At 47.6% G+C, this 22,097-nt stretch overlaps 1 protein-coding gene across 8 annotated transcripts in view; it reads right to left on the bottom strand.

Annotated features, from left to right (window-relative positions):
* Positions 1-22,097, bottom strand: part of LOC119971491 (RNA-binding Raly-like protein) — a 1,731,169-nt gene that overhangs the window by 64,847 nt on the left and 1,644,225 nt on the right. The gene's annotated exons all lie outside the window — the stretch shown is intronic.

Here is a 22,097-nt window from a genome sequence, read left to right as displayed (position 1 = left end):
CACCGAAGATGGATTTCTTCACCTCCTCATACGACCCAGATACCTCCTCCGGTAGTGATGCAAACACTTCACTAGCCCTACCTCCCAGCTTAGTTTGAATCAGTAATTCCCATATGTCCTGTGGCCATTTCATTTGTTTCGCTACCTTCTCAAATGAAATGAAAAAGGCTTCCACCTCCTTCTCATCAAACCTTGGCAATGCTTGGACATATTTAAATAGATCCCCACCAAGCCTTCGACTGTGAAGCTCTTTCTCACTATCCTCATCACTATCATCCAACTGTATGTTTCCCTTTACGCCTGCCAATTTTAACTGACTGTCGTGTTTCATGGCATTTACTGAAGTTCAAACTCTCTCACTTTATCTTTTTCCCTCATCTGTATCTCCCTTTCTCTTTGTTCTGCTAGGGCTATTCTTTCTGTTTCCCTTTCTTCTCTTTCTTTTTCCTCTCTCTCTGTTTCATATTCAAGCTGCTTTAATTCTTTCTCATGTTCCATATTGTTTAATTTGTAATTGAATTTTTGCCATTTCCAATGAGTCAAACTGTATCTCAGGCAACTTTAAATGCTTAGCCACGGCCATAATTACCTCATCTTTTCGCATTTTGTCAGGTAATGTTAACTGTAATGTGTTTGCCAAATCTAACAGTGTGCTTTTAGTCTCTGTCCGTAAGGCACTGCGTGTGACCGTCTCCACCCCCAAAAACTTCTGAGCCTCTGAAAGAGCCATTGTTCATAACACACTCCCTACTTAAACTAAAATACCACACCTGAAAAGCACCCACAATATGCTCACCCCTCACTATCTTTAAGTTCACTCAGCCAATCCAATAGATAGACTTTTATCCCCCTCGAGCCCCCAATTTGTCATGGGCCAGGGTTTAGAGAACGCCAAAGTTTAAATCGAGTTCACCTGACCCACAACTTTTAATTGATTGTGGTATGGGGAGCACACGGCCCACTCACAGGTGTGGTACAGCAGAAATGGAAAAGTATTTTTTGAAGCAAAACAATGTTTATTCTATGATCTCAAGTTAACCTTTTAAAACATACAGTGAACATCTTAGCAACCATTAATTCAAATACAACCCCCAAAGACAGCAACACTAAGTAATTCTTTCAGCTTTCCTTTTAACATCCATACGACTTAATAAACAAAACCTTTAACAGAAGCACATCAGGTTGAAGTCACTATTGAAAACATTTATAATTCTGAATTCACCAAATGATCAAGATATAGCATTTTCATGGCAGAGAGATCAACAGTACACCTGCTCTGTCTGGCTTCAGCTCCAACACTGAAAACGAAACAAAAACACACCCTGCAGCAAACAGCCTAAAACGAAAGTAAAAAGCCGACAGACAGCCCAGCTCCACACACACTGACATCACTGCAGTAGTAAACACACATTTCTTAAAGGTACTCTCACTAAAGATATTTATATACACACTCATTTATAAACACCCATTTCTTAAAGGTAGTCTCACATGACAATGTCTTAAAGGATAGTGAAAAGGTGAAAAATGAAACCATTTTGAAGTTGATGGTTTATTTTTTGTTGGGGAGAAAGGTGTCATGTGAGAGTACCTTCAAGAAATGGATGTTTAAGAAATGTACCTTTAAAAAATGGGTGTTTATCAGTGATGTCAGTGTGTGGCTGGAGCTGGGCTGTCTGTCAGCTTTTTACTTTTGTTTTAGGCTGTTTGCTGCAGGGTGTGTTTTAGTTTTGTTTTCAGAGCTGGATAGCTGCAGTCACAGCCAGAAGTGGTATTAGTCTCTCTCTCTGTAATCTAAAAACTGTAAATCGATCCTTTGGTGATTTAAATCTAATAACTGCTCTCAGTCGTGACTTTAACCTGAAGTGCTTCTGTTAAAAGGTTTTTTAAAAGTCTTATGGATGTTAAAAGGACAGCTTAAGGATTACTTAGTGTTGTATTCTTTGGGGGTTGTATTTGAATTAATGGATGCTAAGATATTCACTGTATGTTTTAAAAAGGTTAACTTGAGTTCATAGAATAATCATTGTTTTGCTTTAAAAAATACTTTTCCATTTCTGCTGTACCACACCTGTAGAGTGGGCTGTGTGCTTCCCCACACCACAATCTATTAAAAGTTGTGGGTCAGGTGAACTCCATGATACACTTTGGGGTTCTCTAAACCCTGGCTGAAAACAACATACATGCTTCATCTCTGTGCAATATCATGCTTCATTGAGCACTGCCTCTTTGTCACGGAGAACATGCCTGCAGGCTGTTTAACATCCCTCACATTACCCTGATTATAATGGAGCAAGATTCCCTCTTAACTGGTATCGCTTCACAAACATTGCCAGCCCTTTGAAACTTCACCCAAGGGATTGGACTTCACATGTGAGGCCAAGCAGCGAAAGGCCAGTAACACTTTAAAGGAGAGAGCAGTTCGGTATGTTGGCTCTTTACTATCCAATGGCCATCTGCTTTCTGTAGCCTGGAGGTTTCCTTCAAGTCCAATTAATGTTGTGCTGGAGTGATTTAATTGAAGTTGGCAGAATGCTGGGTGTCCGGACCAGTGTGTTGAAACATTGAGAACTGGGCTTCAAACTAAACAGATGGGGCTGATTTCCTCTCTTGAATGCTGTTAAGCCAGCTTTCAATGGGCAAGGGTCCAGAGGATAGAATTAATGGCCCTTAAAATACAATCCATTTCCTTTCAGGTTTTGCAATGTAAAAACAGCTTGACGTCAAGGTTCACTGGGAAGTTTTAAATTAAACCATTCTGGGTAGCAAAGTATTTGTGAAGCCACGACTAGGCATATGATTCTTTGAGCAACACAAACAGGGTTTTGCCTCCCCCACCAATCTAAACAGTTCATCAGAGCACTGTTGATGTACTGGAGTCCCCCAAAACAGCGCCAGCTACAGGTGGGCAGTCCGCAAACTTCATCCCAGGGTTGCAAATCTAGAAGGGCAAAATACTGTGGAGGGTGGAAATCTGAAATATAAGCAAACAATATTTTCCAGCATTTTCTATTTATGTTTCCGATTTAGATGCAATGGCCCTGAAATTGCGTTGCAGCTGTCCCTAACCTCTGCTATGATTTTGGTGGAGATTAATGGCGGCTTCCAGAGGGATGGGCTCACACTCTACCAGCGGGAAATAGGACAGAAACCCTGACAAATTTCCAGGCCACTATATTTTTCCCATTCTTTCTCACCTTTCTTTTCCTTGAAGTAAACCTGTCAGAGAAGAGTGCCATTGTCCATTTAGAAAATGAATCAACCATGTAGTAGGCCCAATGAGTTCCAAACTTGACAACAGATCACGACGTGGGAGGAAAGAAGCACAGGGCCCAGTGATCGAACTTGAACAAAAGGGCAGGATGTTTATTCAAAATCAAACCTCCTCCCATTAAATTGAAAAGAAGGAAAACAAAAAGTCCCTTCTTACACTTCCCCATAAATATACAAAAGTCATAATTATTAACAGGGACAACCGAGAAAAGAGAGTTCATCAAAACGTCAATTGGTCTGGAGCCCTCTGGTCCTCTCGGACCTCCAAAGCGCAGCCACAGACTTGGCATTCCTTTGGGTAATTGGGTGGAACACCGCCAATGGTACCTCAGGCAGAAGCACTTCCATAATGGGCGAACTAGCCCCACCACCCTTGACAGGCACAGTTGTTGAACAGAAGTGGGAGCCCCTGGCTCCCTTGGCTGGAACAAGTTACAGGGGTATTCACACCACTCATAGAACTCGCCGACCCTAGGGGTCATCACCCCTCGACTCTTCAAGTGGTCGACGTGCTTCTTAATGGACTTCACATAAGGCACCAGCCCCGACTGGGCCACAACCCATCCTACTAACCATGACGAACCTGCTGCGATAATAATAATAACCTTTTATTGTCACAAGTATGAAGATACTGTGAAAAACCCCTAGTTCGCCACATTCCGGCGCCTGTTCAGGTAAGCTGGTACGGAATTGAACCCGCGCTGCTGGTCTCGTTCTGCATCACAAACCAGCTGTCTTTATTACAGACCAAAACCAGGGCCAGGATTTACTAACCACCCGCCGCATGTTTTCGGCGGGGAGGCGGCCCGCCTGGGCCACTCAATGGGATTTCCTGGTGACAGCACCCACCCCTCGTCACCGGGAAACCCATCCCGCTGGCGTGAACAGCCAGTGAATCCCGCCCCTGGTCCCAAGCAGAACGACCTGTCCTCTTTCTGCGATGACGCTGACTCCTGTGGCAGGCCTGACGTGCCTCCACCCTCCCAGTCAAATTTAGAACCACAAAGTCCAACGAGATTCACAACCAAAGGCCCATGAGCATCTTAGCTGGTGTGACCACGTGGTTAAATGAGGGTTTGGGTTATACAACAGCAAAACATTAGCCAGCCTCCAGTGGTTTATCTGACTGCTTTTTTATGTCATTCTTGAAAGTTTGAACTCCCTGTTCAGCCAGACCTTTTGACTTTGGATAATAGGGGGCTATTCTCATGTGTCGAATGGCATTTGCTCTTACAAAATGCTGGCAATCATCACCGGTGAAGGGTGTGCCGTTGTCCAAAACAATTGCCCCGGGAAGCCCATGAATGGCAAAGACATGGTGCAATGCCTCGATTGTGGCTGCCGAGGGAGTGGTTGTTATCTCCTAGACCAATATGTACTTTGTGTTGGTGTCTGCTAGCACCAAAAACATCTTGCCCAAAAATGGGTCTGCATAATCCATGTGGACCCTGGTGATTGGGCGACCTGACCCTTCCCAAGGGTGAAGTGTGGTGGAAGGCAGTAAAGATTGCTGCATTTGCCAAGGTGGTACTGTTGTACGAGCTCTTCAATGGCTAGGTCTAATCCTGGCTACCAGACGTAGCTCCATGCCAACAACTTCATCTTTGTCTGCCCAGGTTACTGTGTAACACTTGAAAGAGGGGCCCATGAGCTGAGGCGGGCGACCATCCGTGATCCCCAGAGAAGCACGCCTTCTTCAAATGTCAACTCGTCTTTGTCGAGTGAAGTAGAGCCTCAGTTGTTCAGACTTCTCGTATCGCCAGCCAAACTGTATCATTTATTTATCCTTTGAACGAATTGTGTCGCTTTGAGTCCAGCTGAGGATGCCGCTTGTGGACACTGGCAGGGTGTCTAGGACGTTTGGGACTAGAATGACATCCTGGGGTGCTGGTGGTGGGGAGCCAAGTGACTTAACACATCCATATTAGCAATTTGTGTCCAAGGCCGTGCTGAAAAGCATAGTTGTAGGCTGCCAGCAGTAGCAAGGCCCAAGGTTACACCCTCACCAAGGTGGTATAGGCTTGTCTTCCCTTCACATGTCCAGCAATGGCTTGTGGTCAGTCACTTTGTTGAACCGTCAACTGTAAACATACTGGTGGTATTTCTTCACACTAAATATAACCACTAAGCCCTCCTTCTCAATCTGGGAGTAGTTTGATTCTGCTTCAGAATGTGTCCTTGAGGCAAAGGTGAGAGGTTGCTCCATATCCTTTCCCATTTTGTGGGATAAAGCAGCCCCTATACCGTAAGGGGATGCTTCACATGTCAGCACGTTTGGTTTCCTCGGAGTAAAATGCAACAAGAAGTTTGACGACTGTGATGCTTGCTTTGTGACTCAGAAGGTTTCTTTTTGAGACTCCCCCATTGCCACCGCTTATTCTTCCTTAATAGCTGGTGTAATTGTGCCAATATTCTGGCTAGATTTAAAATAAACATTTCATAGTAATTGACCAGACCAAGGAAGACTTAAACCCGCTGACATTTTTTGGGTGCAGGGACATCTCGTATGGCTTTGACCTTTTCTTCTAAAGGATACAGCCCTGTCGCATCAATGTAAAATCCTAGGTACATCACTGCAGAAGCCTGGAAGGTACATTTTTCAAGTTTTAGGCGGACACCTGCATCACAAAACCTCCTTCATACTTCCTCCAGGCTGACCATATGATTTTCTGGTGTATGCTGGTGACTAGCAGGTCATCAAGCTAAATCATCACCTTGGGAATGCCATGACAAACGTCCAACTTTGAATAGGTAAGCCCCACCACCACCACCACCAGCTTGGCGTAAAGGTCTTCAGTTTGGGGGATTGGATACTAGTCGACCTGGATAGCTTGGTTTATGGTCAGCTTATAGTCACCACAAATCCTTATTGACCGATCAGTTTAAGGACAGGGACTAACGGCGCAGCCTGTCATGATATGCAGACATGCAGCTAATGATATACAGACAGGCAGCTAATGAACACAGAGAACAGGACATGACCAATGAGCAGGCAGGACACTCAGGGTGGTAGCTCACTATAAAAGTCATGAGGCCCTCACACTCCACCTCTTTCCACTGATGAACATCTACAGAGTGAGTCAGGGTGTATGGACAGTATCACACCTCCAGCACATGGCTAAGAGCTAGTCTGGTTCAGTCAAACAGAGTAACCACACTTCGGTTAGCAGAGAGTCGAACTCATAGAGAACTGTGCTAACTGTGCTACTGGTTCAATAAATCAGATTGAACTAACAGCAAGGTCTGGAGTATCTTTTGGCTAAAGCTGCATCCAGTTGCAGCCTGTGTTATCCCAGAGTACATAACACATCATGCTACCAGGAGACTGCTTAATCTAGGTGGTTTACCTCAATCCGTTCCGTGACGACCAGCGACTGTATCCCTGCACCATGGCGAAGATTCAGGCTCCTCGCCAACTCAGGACCTCAGGCAATCTCAGTGCCAACTGGCGGACATTCAACCAAAAGTTTCTGCTGTACATCGAAGCTTCAGACCTCGTGGGTGAGTCTGATGCAAGGAAGATTGCGCTTCTCCTCTCAACAGCGGGTGATCAAGCCATCAAACTCTTCAACTCTTTTCACTTCACCGAAGGCCAGGACAAGACAAAGTTTCAGACCATCCTGGACAAGTTTGACAGTCACTCTGCAGCAGACACCAATGAAATCTTAGAGAATCATAGATTCTATGATTCTATGATATCACCAAATGTGAATGTGCCACATCCAACTCATCACAAATTCAATCGATCCTCGCTATGGATTCTGCAGACGAATGGCGTGCGGTGATGCAGGTCAACCACTGCTCCATCCAGTTTAAGCTGGACACAAGTGCGTCTGCCCATAGAATCATAGATTCTATGATTCTCTGTGATCTATGAAGACAAAGTTTCAGACCATCCTGGACAAGTTTGACAGTCACTCTGAAGCAGACACCAATGAAATCTTTGAGCGCTACATGTTCCAACAGCGTCTACAAGGTAAAGATGAATCTTACCTCTGCCTGCTAGCACTTACCTGCAACTTTGGTGATATTGCTGACTCCATGATCAGAGACCAAATCGTTTTTGGAGTTCACTCTGATCCTCTGAGAGAGCAGCTACTGAAAATCAAGCATCTGACCCTGCCAGTCACGATTGAAACATGCACAGTGCATGAGCACGCCAAAAATCGCTATGCCCAGTACAAATCGGCTGAAAATGAGAAACTTGTCTCCCACGAGGCAGAGTGTGTTCAGGCCATCTCACGGATGCAGCGCTTCAGCATTGAGGAAAGCGGCCATTTCCCGTGCTTTTCCCGGGGCCCCACGCATGCGCGATGCGAACGGGATAACGAAGTGCCGACACCCGCATTGCGCATGTGCGACGACGCGCGGAGCGTCAGGACGCCGACGTCATGATGTGCTTGAACTGCGTCCACTCCCACTTAAAGAAACATTGCCCTGCAAGAGGCAGGCGATGTTTAAACTGCGGGAAGCCTGGACACTATGCAGCCTTGTGCAGGTCTGCACCACCAGTCAGGGGCCAGCGCTCCCAATTCCGACGACGGTGCATTCAGAGTGTGCGACAATTACAGGATTCCGATCCTGGCAGCACAACGGATCCAGAGGGAGACTGCCTGGACTCCGCCTACTGGGTGGGCATCATCACCAAATGTGAATGTGCCACATCCAACTCATCACAAATTCAATCCATCCTCGCTATGGATTCTGCGGACGAATGGCGTGCGGTGATGCAGGTCAACCACTGCTCCATCCAGTTTAAGCTGGACACAAGTGCTTCTGCCAACCTCCTCTCACAGGCAGATTTCAAACGCATCAAGAAGCCCCTCAAGGTCCTTCTCGCAGCCTGCAGGCCCCTGGACTACAATAGAAATGCCATCACGGCACTGGGATCCTGCCATCTACTCGTCTCCAACCGGAGCACCCATGCACGGTTATGTTTTGGAATTGTCAAGCCAGACAGGGCATCCCTACTTGGTGCACAGGCCTGCAAGCAGCTGAACCTCATGCGGCGGGTCTACACAACAACATCCTCCAATGTGGATCTTCAGGCCAGCATTGACAACATACTCGCTCAGTATCCGGATGTGTTCGACGGGATGGGCACGCTGCCATATCGATACAAGATTCTGCTACGACCTGATTCCAAGCCAGTGGTCCATGCATCACACCGGGTCCCGGCTCCGCTGAGTAAGTTCCTGAAGGCACAGCTCAAGGATCTTCAGCATCAGAGCATCATTTCCAAGGTAACCGAACCGACTGACTGGGTCAGCTCGATGGTATGTGTTAGAAAGCCTTCGGGAGACTTGCGCATTTGCATTGATCCCAAGGATCGTAATAAGAATATAATGCGTGGACACTACCCCATCCCGAAGTACTCACGAGGAACTCACCAGTGAGATGGCACAGGCACGTTTTTTCACCAAGTTAGATGCATCACATGGATTTTGGCAAATCCAGCTGGATGAGTCCAGCAGAAGGCTCTGCAGCTTCAACACACCGTTTGGCAGATATTGCTATAAACACATGCCGTTTAGCATTGTCTCGGCATCGGAGATCTTCCATCATATCATGGAGCAGATGATGGAGGGGATTGAAGGGGTTCATGTGTACGTGGACGACATCACCATATGGTCCTTGATCCCTGAAGAGCATGTTTCCCATCTCCAGCAGTTATCCCGCCGTGTGCATGCCAATGGCCTGAAGCTGAACAGGTCCAACTATTGCTTTGGCATGTTGACACTCAAGTTCCTAGGTGACCAGATCTCTCAGCAGGGCATGCGCACAGACACAGACAAGGTCAAGGCCATCGAAGCCATGAAGGTCCCTGGAGACAAGAAGGCGGTGTTGCGCTTCCTGGGCATGGTCAATTTTCTGGGCAAGAGCCAGGCAGGCTGCCTACTGGACCGGTGTTAGCCAGGACATCTGGAAAATGGTCCTCAACTGTGCGACCTGTCAACGCTTCCAGCCAGCGCAGAGCAAGGAGACGCTCGAACAGGCGCTGGAATATGGTGACTAAAGGCTTTTCACAGTAACTTCATTTGAAGCCTACTTGTGACAATAAGCAATTTTCATTTCATTTCATTTCATTTCCAGCAGCATGACATCAAGACCTCCCCGTGGTCCAAGGTTGGCATCAACCTCTTTCGTGCGAATGGTCGTGACTACGTGTTGATGATTGACTATTTCTCCAATTACCCTGAAGTCATGAAGCTCTCAGACCTCACATCTCGGACCGTCATCAAGGCCTGTAGGGACACATTTTCCAGGCATCGTATCCAACTCACTGTCATGAGTGACAATGGCCCGTGCTTCAACAGCCACGAGCGGTCTATGTTTGCCAAGTCATACCATTTCAAACATGTCACTTCCAGCCCACACTATCCGCAGTCCTATGTGAAGGTTGAGAAAGAGGTGCACATAGTGAAGCAGCTCATCTGCAAGGCCGCGGATTCTGCTTCTGACATCTGCCTTGCGCTACTTGCGTACAGGGCGACTCCACTGTCCACTGGCATGTCGCCGGCTCAACTCCTGATGAACAGTGACCTGCGGATGACACTTCCACTTGCCCAACCTGGATCACCTCCCGGTGCTGCAGAAGGTGCAGCAACCCCGAAACCAGCAAAAGCAGGGCTATGATGCTCATGCCACCGATTTGCCCTTGTTATCCCTGGCAGACACTGTCAGGATCAAGATACCGGATGGTGGCTGGTCTGCTCCAGCTGTCGTTGTTCGACAGGCTGCACCCCGCTCGTATGTTGTACGCATGGCTGATGGTTCTGTTGTGCAGTGAAACAGACGGGCACTGCGCAAGGTTGCCTGCCCGCAATCGCTTTCTTCTCCGTTTCCGTCTGTTGTTTTGCCACCTCCTGATACCTCGAACTGCGAGGCCACCAGTCAGGCTTCCATCCCGCTTGTCAAGGCGCCGCCGTCCCCACCACCACCTCTCCGGCGGTCGACAAGGATCAGACGCAAGTCCCAGAGACTGGACTTATGAACATTTGTTTTGTTTGCTATGTTCTGTTTTCTCACATTAGACAACTGTCTTCACATGTAAATATGTTCACATATGCCACCGCTTGTAAATATGTTAATATATGCCACCACATGTAAGTACGTTCCCATGTGCCAACAAAACATTTTTAAAAAGGGAGATGTCGTGATATGCAGACATGCAGATAATGCTATACAGACAGGCAGCTAATGAACACAGAGAACAGGACATGACCAATGAGCAGGCAGGACACGCAGGGGTGGTATTATAAAAGGCATGAGGCACTCACACGCCACTTCTTTCCACTGATGAACATCTACAGAGTGAGGCTGGGTGTATGTACAGTATCACACCTCCAGCACGTGGCTAAGAGCTAGTCTGGTTCAGTCAGACAGAGTAACCACACTTAGGTTAGCAGAGAGTCGAACTCATAGAGAACTGTGCTAACTGCTACTGGTTCAATAAATCAGACTGAACTAACTTCAATGTCTGGAGTGTCTTTTGGTTAAAGCTGCATCCAGTTGCAGCCTGTGTTATCCCAAAGTACATAACACATCACAACCCACTCTGAAAACTGGAACAGATTGATTACCCGAAACTCTTCCAATCTTGTTAACTTTGCTTCAGACTTCTGATGCAATGCTTATGCCACTGGTCTGGGTCTAAAGAACTTGGGTGTTGAATCCAGATTGACATATATCTTGGCTTTCACACCCTTAATTCAGCCCAATACTTTGTGGAAGGTGTCTTCATACTTCCTCAAGACACCTTGGAAGACACCATCAGATATTTGGAAGAACCCCAGACAGTTGACGCTAATCTTCAGCCATCAGTCCCAACCCAACAGACTGGGTCTATATCTTTGCACAATGACCTACTGTCCTCTGTCGGCCACTGGGGTATTGGATGCTCCGAGGATCTTCAAAATGTCCATGGTTTGTGTTGAAAGTTTGGCTGTAGTATTCTTTAAGCTTAAAGATTGTGGTCCTGCACGCAGACATTAGATGATCCGTTCACCCACTATGGTCATCGAAGCCCCGGTGTCAACTTCCATTCAATCAATGGATCCACATAATCCACTGTGGACTGTTGCTGATGTTTTTTTTTGCAATGGCGCTCTTTGCCTTGCGCAACAACGTGCTTCAATGTGTCCCCTTCGGTTTCAATCAAAGCACACAAACGCCCAAACATGTCCTGGGGTGGTGACCCTTGCAACAATGGCAGTCCACCTCAGATTCAATTTGATGCCCTGATTCCTTACTGCTCCTTGGGTCCCGGTCTTGTCTTGAGGACCGTGGACCATGTTTGACAGTGAGCTATGCTTGTTAACTTCCCATTCGGCCACGCTTTGGAGCTCAGTGGCGACGTCTTCGGTGCACTCCATCACCTGAGCTATCTCGATCGCTTTTCCTACGTAACTGTGGTCTCTGCCAGAGGATTCTTCTGAATATTGAGGTTATAAATCCCACAAACCAGCCGGTTGCGCAACACGTCTCTAAGCGTGGTCCCAAACTCACAGTGCTTAGCAAGCTGGCAAAGCCTGGCTACAAAGGCCGAGACGGACATATCAAAGATATGCAGGTTAGGTGGATTGGCCATGATTAATGCAGGGGGCTTTGGGAAATGGGCCTAGGTAGGATGCTGTATTGAAGGGTCAGTGAAAGTTGTATGGGCCAAATGGCCTCCTTCTGCACTGTAGAAATTCTAGGGATTCTCCTCAAGTTACTTTAAAAGTGAAACATGACAAGCATACACCTCCGGACACACCAAAACACAGTTTCAATAACTGTACATTCATATGTATCAAGTGAATCCCAATTAATTAAGGGCATCACGATGGCACAGTGGTTAGCACTGCTTTCTCACTGTGCCAGGGACTGGGGTTCGATTCCGACCTTGGGTGACTGAATATGTGGCGTTTGCACGTTTTCCCTGTGTCTGCGTGGGTTTCCTCCCGATGCTCCGGTTTCCTTCCACAGTCCACACCACAGTGTGGTGGTTAGGTGGGATTAGGACGATAGGGTCGGGCGAGTGGGCTGAGTAAGGTGCTCTTTTGGAGGTTTGGTGCAGTCTCAATGGGCCAAATGGCCTCCTACTGCACTGTAGGGATTCTATGATTCTAATTTTCTCCACTTGTATAATTAATATACAGTTAACAATGTCACGTTTCTTGAATGTTGTTGGGGCTGCACTTATCCAGGCAAGTGCAGAGTATTCCATCACACCCCTGATTTGTGCCTCGTAGCTGGTGGACGGGCTTTGGGGAATCAGGAGGTGAGTTACTCTTCACAGGATTCCTAGCCTCTGACCTGACTTTGGGAGGCACAGCATTTTTGAGGCAGGTCCTGTTGGGAACGCTTCCTCATAATTCACATTATTAATGTGCAGAGTAAATCGCACACAGCAGGGATGTCACTGTGCTGATGGCTCCCAGAATGGGAATGGATGGACCAAGAGTTAAAATTTAATAGGCAACTTTGTCTGGTGCAATCGATTAATCAGGGCAGAACCATTAGGAAAACCAGACAGGAGGAAAAGTGGAAGATTTCAACATGATTGCAACAAACCAAATATATTTTGGGTGTTTCGGCAGGACTGCCAGGCATTCCGTCTTGTTGTCCCACAGGTATTCCCCACCAGCAATGTTGGCAGCCCTATATTTGTGCCAAATTACACCATTCGCACATGGGTGTCGGGATGAGACTGTTGAATCTATTTGCGATAGGGAGGCACGGTGGTGCAGTGGTTAGCATTGCTGCCTCATGACGCTGAGGTCCCAGGTTCGATCCCGGCCCCGGGTCACTGTCCGTGTGGAGTTTGCACAATCTCCCCGTGTCTGCGTGGGTCTCACCCCACAACCCAAAGATGTGCAGGGTAGGTGGATTGGCCACACTAAAATTGCCCCTTAATTGGTAAATTTTAAAAAATGAATCTCTTTGCGATGCTCGAATGCTTCATCACATTTAACGGAGTCTCGAGAGACATCGTAATCTGGATCTCACCCTCACTGGGCTCATTTCAAAATGCTTTTGCTGGATTATACCAGTGCCCGGGGCCCATGGCTGCACTGGGAGACCTCAACAAGGCGCCATTTAGCACTGGTTTCCACAAACGTGGACAAGTCGTAATGTCACCTGAGGGGTCTCCCAGGCTATTAGAGACCCCGGGGTGGTCGGGGACACGGTTGACTGACACCCTGGCATCCCCCCTGGCAGCCAGGTACCTTGGCACTACCAGTCTGGCACCCTGGCAGTGGTACCCCAGGTGGCATTGTCAGGGTGCCCGCGTGACACTGCAAGGCTGGCCGAGGCACTGCCAGTGTAGCAGTGCCTGGGTTCCCAGCTGTCAGCTTGGCACTGCCAGTGTAGCAGTGCCTGGGTTCCCAGCTGTCAGCTTGGCACTGCCAGTGTAGCAGTGCCTGGGTTCCCAGCTGTCAGCTTGGCACTGCCAGTGTAGCAGTGCCTGGGTTCCCAGCTGTCAGCTTGGCACTGCCAGTGTAGCAGTGCCTGGGTTCCCAGCTGTCAGCTTGGCACTGCCAGTGTAGCAGTGCCTGGGTTCCCAGCTGTCAGCTTGGCACTGCCAGTGTAGCAGTGCCTGGGTTCCCAGCTGTCAGCTTGGCACTGCCAGGGATCAGGTCAGGGGTATCCTTACCAGGTCGAGGGGGTGTTCCAACAATCCAACTGACCTGTAATATTCAATTTATAGCACATTTCCTAAGATCGTAAGAAACAGGAGCAGGAATGGGCCAATTGATAAGACTGACCTGACTGTGGCCTTAACTCCATTTTCCTACCTGTCCTCCCCCCTCTCCCCCCCGCATAAACCTCAACTCACTTGTTGATCAAAGATCTATCTAACTTGGCCTTGAATATATTCAATGATCCTGTCCTCTGAGAAAATAAATTCTCTCATGAAGTCACAGAAAGGTCCACCAAACAACCCATCAGTAAGAAAGCCCGAGGCCAGACCTATGTCCAGGCCAATAAAATAAATGGCAAGAGGTTCCACGGGCGATTCTAGAAATGGCACCATTTGTTCAAATTCTCTTTCCTCTGCTTACTTCTCACACCGCTGTGCTCCAAGTGTTAACTATTAGTTTATTTTAGGCAACTAAATAAAAAATAGCTGACTTTTCTCTATTTTGCTATGCGCTATTAATTTTGTATAATTGCATTTCATAATAGATTTCTCTAAAAAAAACACATGGATGAAAGTGAACATTCATTGAACGCACCATCTGGTTTCTCTGCAAGTGCACAGGAGCTTCTAATTAAGCCTCTTAAATTCCCATTTCAATTATGCAGCCCGAGTGAATCTGAAGTGCCACAGTTTCAACATCGTACGACTGATTCAATGAGATAGGGAGAAGGTTGTTATAATGTAAACTTATCTTCATCTGGGTTTGATTGGCCAAAGGTGCACTCCAGCTTTAAAAGACAAAGGACACAGAGGTACCTGGTCATCAAGACAGGACTGGGTGGCTCCGTGGGTTCGCGACTTGACCTTTCACCGCTGGGACCCTGTGTTAAATCCTGCCCAGAGCGATGTGGAATAAAAGCCTTCCTGCCAATCCCATGCTGTCGACCAGTTGTAAGGGTTTGCACATGAGCTATAAGGCTCAAACCAGTTTTTTATGGGCATGGTCCCATGAAGTGACTAATGCCTGGCAGCCTCTCATCCCAGAAGTCAGGAGAAGCAACAGCTGGAACAGTAAAGCCTATAAAGCTATAGGGAAATCGGTGGGCGGCAGGCGGGGGGGGGGGGGGGGGGGGGGGGGGGGGGGGGGGGTTAGTTGAAGAGTTGCAAACTCTGGTGTGGCATATCCCGGGAGATTTTGTCACGTGACCTCCTGCCTCCAAATGCCTCTCCCCCAAACTCCCGCCATTGGTTACCCAACATGTGCATCCTTGTGGTGTACGCCAACCTCTGTCCAATAGTAAAGCAGGCATCCTCTATGTCATCTGATTTGATAAATCTTGTCTATTGCTCAAACAGCCTTTTCATCCAACAATTTTGGAAGTGTTCAAAGAAATTGAGAAAGAAAATCACATTTCTTTAGTGATACTTGTTCCAGAGTGGCTCGCATTGCAGCAGTGATTGGGAAAGTAATCCAAAGCTCTGAATAATCGTGCCGAATTGGTCACCCTAACTGCGGGCGGAGGAGGAGGTGGGGTGTGTGTCTGTGATCTGATGATATGGAGCAGGCTCTGGAATTTTAGACAAGACAGGAAGCATGGAGTTCAGAAATAAAGCAGGATCTGTTAACATACCGGACACACACGTAGAAAGTAACCAATAATGAGACGAGGGTTGTCATCTCTGATTGGATGCATTGTCAGAGGCTACATTACACTACCTTCCATCTTCATGTCGCCAATTAGAATCATAGGATCTTTACAGTGCAGAAGGAGGCCATTCGGCCCATAAAGTCTGCACAGGCCCTCCGAACGAACATCCCACTTAGGTCAACTCTCCCACCCTATCCTCATAACCCTGTAACCCCAATAATTGAAGGCCTTAAGAAACCAATTAATGAGAACTTGATGGCTTCATCTTGCCGCCAGTGGTATTAACCCAATGGAGGACACGCCTGTTGCCATGTAGAATGCACGACAGTTAAAACTGTGCGGCCAGCTTATCGCTTACGGGATTGGGTGGATGGAGACGTGGATGGAGCCACACCCTCCGCGGCCTTGCTGCTTGGCTGCCGAGCACTTCTCCCTTGCAACCCTCAGCACCTGAAATCATCCCCCCTCTGTTACCATATTACTGAACTGTAGCCTGGGTCGCTCCGTGATCCTGAGACTCTGCTACCTGTTCTTCTGGCAGAAGCCACAGTCGCCTCAATGGTTATGCACAGGAGCCCTCCTTCTGATTGTTAACTTACAGCTATTGCTTGACAAATACAGAAATACTTCATGATGTGCACATACAGTATTAAGTGAAGGGACATTTCATTTAGTTGTAAAACTCAAAGCTCACTCACTGAGTGACTGAGCCATCATAATCTGCCAATCTAGTCACCCACCAGGAAGCAGCCAATCACCAGAAGGTAGTCACCTACCAGAAGCTGGTGAAGCCCTAGTGAGCCATATCAAGCCAGAGATTAATTAGACACCCATCTTGAATCATAGAATCTCTACAATGCAGAAGGAGGCCATTCGGCCCAGCAATCTGCACTGACCCTCTGAAAGAGCGTCCTACCTAGAGCCACTGCCCCACTCTATCACTGTAACGCTGAAACCCAACCTAACCTGCATATCTTTGGACTCTAAGGGGCAATTTTATCACAGCGAATTCATCTAACCCGCACATCTTTGGAATGTGGGAGGAAACCGGATACCCAAAGGAAACCCATGCAGACAGGGGGAGAATGTGCAAACCCCACACAGTCACCCAAGGCCGGAATCGAACCCAGGTCCCTGGTGTGGGAAGCACTAACCACTCTGCCACTGTGCCGCCCAAGAACTAATCGACCAGCTGCCAGGTGCTAGTTAGTCACCAGGAGCTAGTTAACCAACAGGTTAATTAATAAGTCACCAGGAACTAGACATCACAGTGATCTAGCCACCAGTGACTTAGGACACTGGTTTGCCAGCTTTGGGAGTAGCAGAAAATGATCATCGGGGGAGTCAGCTTTCTATGTTTCTCCCTATTTGCCCCACCTGTAAACTTGCCCTCTCCCTCCTGTCAATTCCCTATTTGTAGATACTGCTGTTGTCTCTGTGGATTCTGCCTCTCTCACTCTCCTTGCTACCAGTGATAAGATATTTTGTAGAATCAGGGAATCCCCACACTGCAGAAGGAGGCCACGTGGATCATTGTGTTTCCGCCGACTCTCTGAAAGAGCACACTACCGAGGTCCACTCCCCCTGCACACCCTGCCCTATCACCATAACCCTATACCCCAACCTACGCATCCCTGGACACTAAGGAGTAATTTAATCCACCTAACCTGCAAAACTTTGGAATGTGGGAAGAAACTAGTGCAGCTGGAGGAAACGCACGCAGACATGGGGAGAAAGTGCAAACATCACACATACTATGCCGGAATCGAACCCGTGTCCCTAGCGCTGTGAGGCAGCATTGCTAACCATGGTTTGCACTGAGTGCTGAACTTGGTGCTTTTGAGTGCTACAGTGAGAGTTTGGTGACTGAGGGAGTATATGGGTTCATTTTTATTTAAAGTCTAGTATTTATTTTATTTAGTTAATTAACTTAAAAGTTGCTGTTTGGTTTAGAAGAAGGTAAATTTTGAATCAGCCTTAAACAAGGTTCTACTTGTAGGTACTTGCAGCTGGAGCTTGTTAATTAGTTAATTGGATTAGCCAGTTTTCAGAGGCTAGATTCACAGTATAAAAAGGATCAAGCTACAGTGCAGACTTTGTTTGCACTGAGTGCTGAACTTGGTGCATTTGAGTGCTACAGTGAGAGTTTGGTGACTGAGGGAGCAAGGTGTTCCTTTCATTTCATTTCAGCAAAGAGCGAGAAGGGAGCCAGGAGTTTACAGAGTGCAGCTGACTGGAAGCAGAGTTGGAGGGTGGAGGTCCAGTTGATCTACAGGGCAGCTATACTCTGTAAAGTAAGAGGGGATGGAGGCTAGGGCAGATGCATGCTCCTCCTGTAGGATGTGGGTGGTGAGGGATACCACCGGTGTCCCCGCTGACTATACCTGTGGGAAGTGCACCCAACTCCAGCTCCTTAGAGACCGTGTTAGGGAACTGGAGCTGGAGCTGGAGCTGGATGAACCTCAGATCATCTGGGAGGCAGAGGGGGTTTAGAATTTAGAATAAGAACAGTACAGCACAGAACAGGGTTATCGAGAACAGTTACAGGGAGGTAGCCACACCCAAGGTACTGGGCAAGATTAGCTGGGTTACAGTCAGGGGAGAGAAAACTAACAGGCAGACAGTGCAGGATCCCTCATGGCCGTTCCCCTTCAAAACAAGTATACCGTTTTGGATGCTGTTGGGGGGGATGACCTACCGGGGGAAGGCCCTGACGACCAGGTCTCTGGCACTGAGTCTGGCTCTGGGGCTCAGAAGGGAAGGGGGGAGAATAGAAAAGCAATAGTAATAGGAGATTCAATAGTTAGGGGAATAGATAGGAGATTCTGTGGTCGTGAGCGAGACTCCCGGAAGGTATGTTGCCTCCCTGGTGCCAGGGCCAGAGATGTCTCGGATCGTGTCTTCAGGATCCTGAAGGGGAGGGTGAGCACCCAGATGTCGTGGTGCACATTGGTAACAACGACGTAGGTAGGAAAAGGGGTGTGGAGGTAATAAACCAGTGTAGGGCGTTAGGCTGGAAGTTAAAGGCCAGGACAGACAGAGTTGTCATCTCTGGTTTGTTGCTGGTGCCACGTGATAGCGTGGCTAGGAATAGGGAGAGAGTGCAGTTGAACACGTGGCTGCAGGAATGGTGTAGGAGGGAGGGCGTCAGGTATTTGGATAATTGGAGCGCATTCTGGGGAAGGTGGGACCTGTACAAGCAGGACGGGTTGCATCTGAACCAGAGGGACACCAATATCCTGGGAGGGAGGTTTTCTAGTAGTCTTCAGGAGGGTTTAAACTAATTTGGCTGGGGAATGGGAACCGGATTGGTAGTCCAGCAACTAAGGAAGCCGATATTCAGGACGCCAAAGCGTGCAGTGACGCATTGGGGAAGGTAACACTGACAAACGAGAGTACTTGCAGGCAAGGAGATGGGTTGAAGTGTGTATACTTCAACGCAAGAAGCATCAGGAATAAGGTGGGTGAACTTAAGGCATGGATCGGTACTTGGGACTACGATGTGGTGGCCATCACGGAAACTTGGATAGAAGAGGGGCAGAAATGGTTGTTGGAGGTCCCTGGTTATAGATGTTTCAACAAGATTAGGGAGGATGGTAAAAGAGGTGGGCGTGTGGCATTGTTAATTAGAGATAGTATAACAGCTGCAGAAAGGCAGTTCGAGGAGGATCTGCCTACTGAGGTAGGATGGGTTGAAGTCAGAAATAGGAAAGGAGCAGTCACCTTGTTGGGAGTTTTCTATAGGCCCCCCAATAGCAGCAGAGATGTGGAGGAACAGACTGGGAAACAGATTTTGGAAAGGTGCAGAAGTCACAGGGTAGTAGTCATGGGTGACTTCAACTTCCCAAATATTGAGTGGAAACACTTTAGGTCAAACAGTTTGGATGGGATGGTGTTTGTGCAGTGTGTCCAGGAAGCTTTTCCAACACAGTATGTAGATTGTCCGACCAGAGGGGAGGCCATATTGGATTTGGTACTTGGTAATGAACCTGGGCAAGTGATAGATTTGTTAGTGGGGGAGCATTTTGGAGATAGTGACCACAATTCTGTGACTTTTACTTTAGTAATGGAGAGGGATAGGTGCGTGCAACAGGGCAAGGTTTACAATTGGGGGAGGGTAAATACGATGCTGTCAGACAAGAATTGAAGTGCATAAGTTGGGAACATAGGCTGTCAGGGAAGGACACAAGTGAAATGTGGAACTTGTTCAAGGAACAGGTGCTGCGTGTCTTTGAAATGTATGTCCCTGTCAGGCAGGGAAGAGATGGTCGAGTGAGGGAACCATGGTTGACAAGAGAGGTTGAATGTCTTGTTGAGAGGAAGAAGGAGACTTATGTAAGGCGGAGGAAACAAGGTTCAGACAGGGTGCTGGAGGGATACAAGATAGCCAGGATGGAACTGAAGAAAGGGATTAGGAGAGTTAAGAGAGGGCATGAAAAATATTTGGCAGGTAGGATCAAGGAAAACCCCAAGGCCTTTTATACATATGTGAGAAATATGAGAATGACTAGAGCGAGGGTGGGTCCGATCAAGGACAGGAGCGGGAGATTGTGTATTGAGTCTGAAGAGATAGGAGAGGTCTTGAACGAGCACTTTTCTTCAGTATTTACAAACGAGAGGGGCCATATTGTTAGAGAGGACTAGTGAAACAGATTGGTAAGCTCGAGGAGATACTTGTTAGGAAGGACGATGCGTTGGGCGTTTTGAAAAACTTGAGGATAGACAGTCTCCCGGGCCTGATGGGATATATCCAAGGATTCTATGGGAAGCAAGAAATGAAATTGCAGAGCCGTTGGCAATGATCTTTTCGTCCTCACTGTCAACAGGGGTGGTACCAGGGGATTGGAGTGGCGAATGTTGTGCCCCTGTTCAAAAAAGGGAATAGGGATAACCCTGGGAATTACAGGCCAATCAGTCTTACTTCGGTGGTATGCAAAGTAATGGAAAGGGTACTGAGGGATAGGATTTCTGAGCATCTGAAAAGACACTGCTTGATTAGGGATAGTCAGCACGGATTTGTGAGGGGTAGGCCTTGCCTTACAAGTCTTATTGACCTCTTTGAGGAGGTGACCAAGCATGTGGATGAAGGTAATGCAGTGGCTGTAGTGCACATGGATTTTAGTAAGGCATTTGATAAGGTTCCCCATGGTAGGCTTATGCAGAAAGTAAGGAGGCACGGGATAGTGGGAAATTTGGCCAGTTGGATAATGAACTGGCTAACCGATAGGAGTCAGAGTGGTGGTGGATGGCAAATATTCAGCCTGGAGCCCAGTTACCAGTGGCGTACCACAGGGATCAGTTCTGGGTCCTCTGCTATTTGTGATTTTCATTAATGACTTGGATGAGGGAGTTGAAGGGTGGGTCAGTAAATTTGCAGATGATACGAAGATTGGTGGAGTTGTGGATAGTGAGGACGGCTGTTGTCGGCTGCAAAGAGACATAGATAGGATGCAGAGCTGGGCTGAGAAGTGGCAGACGGAGTTTAACCCTGACAAGTGTGAGGTTGTCCATTTTGGAAGGACAAATATGAATGCGGAATACAGGGTTAACGGTAGGGTTCTTGGCAATGTAGAGGAGCAGAGAGTTCTTGGGGTCTATGTTCATAGATCTTTGAAAGTTGCCACTCAAGTGGATAGAGCTGTGAAGAAGACCGAGGTGTGCTAGCGTTCATTAGCAGAGGGATTGAATTTAAGCGCCGTGAGGTGATGATGCAGCTGTCCAAAACCTTGGTAAGGCCACATTTGGAGTACTGTGTGCAGTTCTGGTCACCTCATTTTAGGAAGGATGTGGAAGCTTTGGAAAAGGTGCAAAGGAGATTTACCAGGATGTTGCCTGGAATGGAGAGTAGGTCTTCCGAGGAAAGGTTGAGGGTGCTAGGCCTTTTCTCATTAGAACGGAGAACGATGAGGGGCGACTTGATAGAGGTTTATAAGATGATCAGGGGAATAGATAGAGTAGACAGTCAGAGACTTTTTCCCCGGGTGGAACAAACCATTACAAGGGGACATAAATTTAAGGTAAACGGTGGAAGATATAGAGGGGATGTCAGAGGTAGGTTCTTTACCCAGAGAGTAGTGGGGGCATGGAATGCACTGCCTGTGGAAGTAGTTGAGTCGGAAACGTTAGGGACCTTCAAGCGGCTATTGGATAGGTACATGGATTATGGTAGAATAATGGAGTGTAGATTAATTTGTTCTTAAGGGCAGCACGGCATCATTGTGGATAGCACAATTGCTTCACAGCTCCAGGGTCCCAGGTTCGATTCCGGCTTGGGTCACTGTCTGTGTGGAGTCTGCACATCCTCCCCGTGTATGCGTGGGTTTCCTCCGGGTGCTCCAGTTTCCTCCCACAGTCCAAAAATGTGCAGGTTGGGTGGATTGGCCATGATAAATTGCCCTTAGTGTCCAAAATTCTATGATCTATGATTAACCTAGGACAAAAGTTCGGCACAACATCATGGGCCGAAGGGCCTGTTCTGTGCTGTATTTCTCTATCTATCTATTTATTGTGCCATCGTGCTGCCCTTTGTTTTTATTGGTCAGTCTCTT

The sequence above is a fragment of the Scyliorhinus canicula genome, chromosome 9 (genome assembly GCF_902713615.1).
Source record: "Scyliorhinus canicula chromosome 9, sScyCan1.1, whole genome shotgun sequence".
Lineage (NCBI taxonomy): Eukaryota > Metazoa > Chordata > Chondrichthyes > Carcharhiniformes > Scyliorhinidae > Scyliorhinus > Scyliorhinus canicula.
Note: the sequence above shows the minus strand (reverse complement) of the source record. Positions and strands in the feature narration are given on the sequence as shown.